Consider the following 6,636-nt stretch of genomic DNA (forward strand, 5'->3'; position numbering starts at 1 on the left):
AAGCTTGAAGAAGCTAGGGCCCTAGTGGAAGGGTGCCAACGACTTCATGAAGCCAAATTAAGGGCTAATAGGGCAAGGGATACAATGTATCCAAGAAACAAGCCAATAAGGGAAAGGAAATTGGATATGCCTACTCCAATTCCAGAAGGGTTGGAGGGAGGGACTCACCTTATAGCAAGAATGTTTGAGGAGGCTTATCAAGATGTGTCAATTCATTCATTCCCTAGGGGTGAATATGAGACACACACATGGAAGAAGCCCTTACTTGCCCAAGGAACTAAGAGACATAGGCAGTCTTGCAGTCATACTGTCCACTACCCCATCCAAATGCCATTGGGACAATTGGTACATAGTTCACCGATAGATATAAAAGGATGGGTAGATGGAGGATTAAACCCAATGACCATTGTAGAAGAGATGCAGTCACCTCTAGCAAAAATAAACTTGAAACATGCAGGGGTAAGAACGCCCAGATTTGTCAAGGTACCAGTCAATCAATTGGACCAAAATTATGAGAGTGACGATACTAATGCGACAATCCCAATTCATCATAACGGGTATCAAGCATTGGATATCCTGGATGGAGGAGTGGGATTCAATATCATCACAAAATGATGTTGGGAGAATTGGGGAAAACCCGATCTGGAAAGAGCAGGTCTAATCGTCAAATGGCAGACGTCAAATGGCAGACGGAACATCTTCAGGACCTATGGGGTTGTTGAAGAATGTACGTCTCAAATTCTTTATGTTCCGCTACAATTATACATTTGTTGTAATGGACTTTCTGTGCCAACCGGACTCATACGACATAATCTTGGGGGGAGACCTTTCATGAGGGAATCCAAATTGGTGCACGATTGGGCATTAGATCATGTGTATGTTCGAAGGGACTCACAAATCCTTAAGATAGATCTACGAACATGGAAAGCACATCCAATGGAAGGGAAATTGTTTGGCAATGATTCAGTCACCACTGAGCGGACCAAGTCCTTTTAACAAATAGTGGAATTTTCAAAGGAGAAGAAAGAAGTTGAAATGTATGCATCCCTTCCCCCTCCAGACTTCAGCAAAAATTGGATGCATGTGCTGGCCACGATAGATGTTATGCAAGCTAGAGGAACCCAATATGTCGAATCTGGGAATGTTCCCATCACCTCAGTGTGTATGGTCAATGTGCAACCACGTAGATTCAGCTCACTTTAAAGAAATCTTTTAATGAAACTAACATATGCAGCACACATGACAGCCTCAAGCCAAAACGCATGTGGCAAAGCTTGGCTCTTGACCATACATCGTGCCATTCAAACTCTTTAGACAAGTACTCCCCCCCTCGATCAGAACAGAGGGTGCCCATAGTACAATTGGATACATTTTCAACCATAAGAAAAAACTGTTTGAAGCACAAAAACACTTCGGACTTTGCCTTCAGTGGATATACCCATGCATGCCTTGAGTAATCATCAATGAAAGTCACGAAGTACAAGTGTTTACCAAATGACGGAGTTTGCATAGGCCCACATACATCACTATGTACAAGTTGCAATTTGCGAGTGGCCCGCACAAAACGATCCTTTGGAAACGCAGAACGCTGCATTTTGCCCAAAATACAGCCTTCACAAACATGTTTCAATGGTGCCTCAAGAGGGGGCAATGAAGCAACCATATCAAATTTCTGCAAACGCAGCAAACTAGCAAAGTTCAGATGACCAAAACGAGCATGCCATAGTTTTGCATCTGAAACTGCCTTTTCATCAGAAACTGCATTTGCTGAATCTTCCACACACTTGTCATAAGAATTGAGCCTATACAGCCCACGAAACAAGGTGCCAGATACAATAATCATATCACCAGAAGTCAAATCATGAATAGTACATCTGTCATCCACAAATTTGACTACAAGTCCAAGTCTAGCAAGCGCAGAGACAGACAATAGATTCTTCTTTATCCCTGGCACATACAAAGCATCTGAAAGTGTGAAAGCGCTGCCATTTGCAACAGTAAGCATAATTTTACCAATGCCCTTCACTGGGTAAGAAGCATTATTGGCACATGTGACAGTATTCCCATTAGGGACAGCCTCAAGAGAGAAGTGAACATATCACAATGCGAGGTAATGTGCTTTGTAGCACCACTGTCAAAATACCAAACATGAGAGTCAACAGAAACTGCCAAACATGCATCATGTACAGATGGGTCATACTGGCAATACACGCTAAACGCCCATTCTGTATCCTGCACAACATTTGCAGAATCTGCATTTGTAGAAGCATCCGCTATTGTGGCTGCATTTGACTCTTTCTTCTTTGCCTCTTTAGCCTTTAGCTTAGGGAAATTCTTAATGACATGATCATTTGCCTTACAATAGTTGCACCTGGTCTTTTTCTTGCCTTTATCAAGAGCCTTCTCAGACTTATTGTTGCTACCTGTGGAAGGAGAAGAAGTTGCAGACCTACTAATAGGAGAAGAAACAGTGGAAGGGGCTGCCTTACCACTTCTTCTCTGCTGCTGGGGGTAGCAATAAATGCTTGATCAACTGCACGCTGCCTGGCCCTGTTTTGCCTGGACTGCGCTTCTTGCAAGAGCTTGTTGACTAAAGTATCATACTTGACAGCATCAGGTCTGTCCTCATTAAGAAGTCTCCACGTGGAAGCAAAAGTCTGATATGTCTCAAGTAAAGCATCAAGAACAGTCTGCACAAGAGAATGATCAGGAATAATCTCACCTGCAGAAATTAACTGTTCTTTGAGATCTTTAATCTCAGCAAGAAAAACATTCATGTCATCATCTTCTTGCATAATCTTCAATTCTAGCTCTTTACGCAGGTAAGCGATTTTTGCCTCGTTACGACTTGCATACAAACCAGCTAGAATATCCCAAGCCTGTTTTGCTGTTTTAGGCTGAACGAATATGTGGGGTGATGTTACGTTTGACAGAAAGTGCAATCAAGGCATGAGCTTGTGCATCTTTGCCATCCCAACGAGCTTGTTCAGCAGTGGGTAAAACAGCAGCAACAGTAGAGTTGCTAGAACCTGCAACATCCTCAACAGATCCTACATCCACAGAACCTGGACGTACATCCATACCCTGCACAATGTTCCACACTCCTTTTGCAACCAAATCATGCTGCATCATGTATGCCCAAAGTGGGTAGTTGCTGTCTCCATCCAATTTGTCTTCAGCAGACAACATGCGAAATACATCATTGCTGTTATCAGCCATGGCCACTGACTGAAACTGATGCAAAAGCTACCTGTAATGAAGCAAAGACTGAACAGAGAACAACTCGTGCTATGTAGTACGGTCCACAATAGAATACGTATGCCTGTTTTGTAGAAAACTGCACTGTCAAAATTTTTGCATGCAGCAGAAAATGACGAAAACACCTATGCAGAACTTGAAATGCAAAAACGGAGCCCGAAACGACCTCAGATGCAAATTCTGGGAACGCAAAGCCGTACGGGCTTATTTGCAGAGTATAGGGACCTGCAAGCGCTCGTGAAAACTCACCTCAATCGGAGAACGTGAGTCGGAGGGTGCTGGCGGCGTAGCTCTGGGAGCCGATGCCTGCTCTGATACCAATTGTTGGAATTAGGGTTACAGGAAAGCACACAAAGCTTGGAGAAGAAGAAGCAAGAATGCACACAACACAAAGTGTATTAGATTGTGTCAATGTACAAAAGATAAGTTAGTCCTAGAGTTATGGGCGTATATACAAGCCGGGGGAAAAAACCTCCTAAAGAGGGAAAAAGTGCCCCGGCGGTCCTAAGTGTGTTCACACACATCACTGCCTATATATATATATATATGGCAACACATCTATTTATGCATAAAAATCAACTTCAATGGGAATAACACTTTTATAAAAACTCCTTTTATGCATCTATTTATGCATAAAAATCAACTTCAATGGGAATAACACTTTTATAAAAACTCCTTTTATGCATCTATTTATGCATAAAATCAAATTTAATAGAAATAACATTTTTAAAATAAAAAGAATTTCAATATGCATCTATTTATACATAAAAAGTAATTTTTAGAAGAATAACGCTTTAATAATAAAAATTTTCCTTCATACATCTTTCTATGCATAAAAATCAAATTTAATGAGAATAACACTTTTGTAATTTAAAAAATTCCTTTATGCATCTTTCTATGCGTAAAAATCAATTTTAATGAGAATGACACTTTTGAAATAAAAAAAATTCCTTTATGCATCTTTCTATGCGTAAAAATCAATTTTAATGAGAATGACACTTTTGAAATAAAAATAATTCCTTTATGCATCTTTCTATGCGTAAAAATCAGATTTAATGAGAATAACAATTTTGAAATAAAAATAATTCCTTTATGCATCTTTCTATGCATAAAAATCAAATTTAATGAGAATAACACTTTTGAAATAAAAATAATTCCTTTATGCATCTTTCTATGCATAAAAATCAAATTTAATGAGTATAACACTTTTGAAATAAAAATAATTCCTTTATGCATCTTTTTATGCATAAAAATCAAATTTAATGAGAATAACACTTTTGAAATAGAAAAAATTCCTTTATGCATCTTTCTATGCATAAAAATCAAATTTAATAATTAATATCAGTGATATCCATGCATATTCATACGTGAATATGTACATGGAGTAATTAGAATATTTCTTTTAGATGCAAAAATGGTGGAAATTACTCTTTTGGAATAACATAAAAACAAACTTTCTTTTCCACAAAATTCTAGAAAATTTTGCCATAACCTCCTTTGTATGGTTGACCATTTCTCATTTTTATCATTCTATTTTTAACGTAAATTAACCCAAATTAGATTCATAGAACTCTAATCTACACAATTTTATAAATTCATTTTTATCATTCTATTTTTAACGTAAATTAACCCAAATTAGATTCATAGAACTCTAATCTACACAATTTTATAAATTCAAGAGAGTAAACAATAAGAAGAGTTTAATTAATCCCTTAGTTAATCTTTATAGGATTAAGAAAGACTGGAATGTAAAGAAGAGAAGGGGGTGGCCTTTTCCTCAAAGGCATAGCATTTGCATTTAATTCAATCAACTGTAAAACATGAAAAACAAGAAAATCATAGATTTAAAATTAAACAAGTAAGAAAATTAACTTACATAGAGCTTGTAAGCTCTTCTTTGGCTTGAGAGATTGAGGGTTCTACTCTTGTTTGAAGCAAGAGTGGCCACCAATTCACTTTGGAGAGGATTAGGCGTGAGCATCTAACCAAGCAAATTGATTCTAGAATTTTTCGAATCAGTTTGGTCAATTTTTTACCATTTTTGGTTCAGTTCAGGTTACTTTTTGGATCTAGTTTTCAAATAGGAGAGAAGAGAGATGAAATATCTCATTTTATTGATTAAAAATTAGGGTAATGATGAGAAAAAATGTGCCTCCTTCATGAGGGGATCCCCACTCTGAGGTGTCAAAATTTAATTTTTTAATTGTTTCCTTTGGTCCTTAGTCCACTCTTCATCTTATGTGAGCATTTACTCATTTTTGGGAGGTTTTTCTTTTATTCTTCAATTTATCTCCTCCCTACATTTGGATTAATCTTATTGGTCCATACGAACCTTAATTGGACCATAATCCAAAAATTTCTCAAAATCTGGACCCTTAGGCTAAGGTCCTTTATACCTATTTTCAATTATTTCCAATTCCACATTGGAAAGTTCTTTTTGACTTTCTATTTCAAGGGAAACCATTTTAGAGACTAGACATTTTCTCTCTCCAGGCCAAAACAGGGTAAAACAGGATCTTTCTTTTATTTTAGAGAGGGGAATAATTATAAGATCAGAAGGGGAGGTTCTTACACCTGCACACCTCAAAAGGTGGAGGGAGGAATCTTACACATATGGTTGTAGTCTAATGGCAAGTTTTGACCAAGAAAGTCGAGCTAGTAGAAGAGATAATAATATTCAAAGAAACTTGAATATTGTGGAACAATTCAAGACATCTTGGAGATTGGATTTAGAGCTTTTAAAGTGTTCATCTTTGATGTTAAGTGGTTCAAAGTGGTATATAGAGGTACTCAAGCAACCGTCAAGAAGCATCCAAGTGAATTTTTTGCAATTGACTCAACTAAATTATGGCAAGATTCAAGAGACACATACATTTTACCACAACATTGTGAAGAGGTTTACACTTGATTTCCAATTTTAATGAATCTATAGATAGAAGGAAGGCATTGTATATATTTTCTTCTAAATATTTTATGGTTCTTTCTTTTAAGTTGTGTTTCATCTGGGACCAAAGAGATCCTAATATTTTGTGGTTCTTTCTTTTAGGTTGTGTTTCATCCGAACCCAAAGAGATCCTAATTCGTGGTATTTAATACAAGTCACTCCTCGATCTAAACATATATTTTAAGATCAAGATGTTGAAGAAGAAATGAATGGTGAATAATTAATGGAGGATGCAACTAACAATCAATATGACGACCATGAGGACCATGATGATAATACGTCTACATCTTCTTCAAGTAGTGGAATAGGGCTTTGTATTGATATAAGAGCCATCGAAATGATGGATTTAGAGATGGATTTGATGATGGTACAAATTAAATATATATAATCATAACATATGTACACATTGATCGGTTTGTATAACTATTTGATGA

The sequence above is a fragment of the Cibotium barometz genome, chromosome 61 (assembly GCF_041138505.1).
Source record: "Cibotium barometz isolate CiBa-2024 chromosome 61, ASM4113850v1, whole genome shotgun sequence".
NCBI classification, from domain to species: Eukaryota; Viridiplantae; Streptophyta; class Polypodiopsida; order Cyatheales; family Cibotiaceae; genus Cibotium; species Cibotium barometz.